Here is a 1,479-nt window from a genome sequence, read left to right as displayed (position 1 = left end):
GAACCGGGTCTTCCCGCCTCGGTCTCCATATTTAAGCTGCTTGGGTCTCGCCCAGGATCCGCGCGAGCGGCTCCGGGAACCCAGCCAACCGTTTAAATTCTCCCCTCCCGGCGCTTCGGTGACGGCGGCGGCGGAGCACCCGGATGCTTTTCGTTCAACCTCAAACCTTTTTTCTCCGTGAACTGTGGCCTCTCGCCCTGGCGAAGGGCGGGGGAAAGGAGGGCAACCTCCCCAACTCCGCCTAGCCACTAGCCTCTGCGTAAAACAAAAAAACAAAAGAGTACAACTCATAGCGTTGGCTCACTCGGCTCGTGCGTCGATGAAGAATGCAGCTAGCTGCGAGAACTAATGTGAATTGCAGGACACATTGATAATCGACACTTCGAACGCACCTTGCGGCCCCAGGTTTCTCCTGGGGCTACGCCTGTCTGAGGGTCGCTTTGCCATCTATCGGAACCCTCAGGTGTCCGCGGCCGGGGCAGGCGCAGGCCGCCTCCGTGCTGCCTTCGTCCCCCTAAGTGCAGACCAAGACTGCTTGGTGGGAGTGATGAGGAGGGGCCTCGGATCTCTCTCATCTCCCCCGTACGCCCTTCCTTTCCCTTCCCGCCTCGGCGCCCACATTCCCTGCATGGTCGGGCGTGGCTGCCGGTGGACTCTGTCTTTCCGTGCTGCCCGCGTTACGCATGCGGTTCTCGGGGTAGCGCTCAGGGTTAGGTTTGTGCCGCTGAGCTCCTGAACCGGATTGAGAAGGTGAGCCCGGGCGCCCGGCCACACTCCATTCACTTTGACTATGACCTCAGATCAGACGAGACAACCCTCTGAATTTAAGCATATACAGTGGGGCAAAAAAGTATTTAGTCAGCCACCAATTGTGCAAGTTCTCCCACTTAAAAAGATGAGAGAGGCCTGTAATTTCCATCATAGATACACTTCAACTATGACAGACAAAATGAGAAAAAAAATCCAGAAAATCACATTGTAGGATCTTTAATGAATTTATTTGCAAATTATGGTGGAAAATAAGTATTTGGTCACCTACAAACAAGCAAGATTTCTAGCTCTCACAGACCTGTAACTTCTTCTTTAAGAGGCTCCTCTGTCCTCCACTCGTTACCTGTATTAATGGCACCTGTTTGAACTTGTTATCAGTATAAAAGACACCTGTCCACAACCTCAAACAGTCACACTCCAAACTCCACTATGGCCAAGACCAAAGAGCTGTCAAAGGACACCAGAAACAGAATTGTAGACCTGCACCAGGCTGGGAAGACTGAATCTGCAATAGGTAAGCAGCTTGGTTTGAAGAAATCAACTGTGGGAGCAATTATTAGGAAATGGAAGACATACAAGATGTCACGTTCCTGACCTGTTTTCCTTTGTCATGTATTTGTTTTAGTTGGTCAGGGCGTGAGTTGGGTGGGTTGGTCTAGGTTTGATTTTCTATGTTGGGATTTTGTGTTCGGCCTGGTATGATTCTCA

General features: G+C 51.3%; 1 non-coding gene across 1 annotated transcript; it reads left to right on the top strand.

Moving 5' to 3' along the window:
• The first annotated feature begins 284 nt into the window (after positions 1-284).
• Positions 285-438, top strand: LOC120017993. The gene has a single exon (XR_005472169.1). It is a non-coding gene; the product is annotated as a 5.8S ribosomal RNA (ribosomal RNA).
• The last annotated feature ends 1,041 nt before the right edge of the window (positions 439-1,479 follow it).

This window comes from Salvelinus namaycush, chromosome 22 (genome assembly GCF_016432855.1).
Source record: "Salvelinus namaycush isolate Seneca chromosome 22, SaNama_1.0, whole genome shotgun sequence".
NCBI lineage: Eukaryota > Metazoa > Chordata > Actinopteri > Salmoniformes > Salmonidae > Salvelinus > Salvelinus namaycush.
This window is presented reverse-complemented; position numbering and strand designations above follow the sequence as displayed.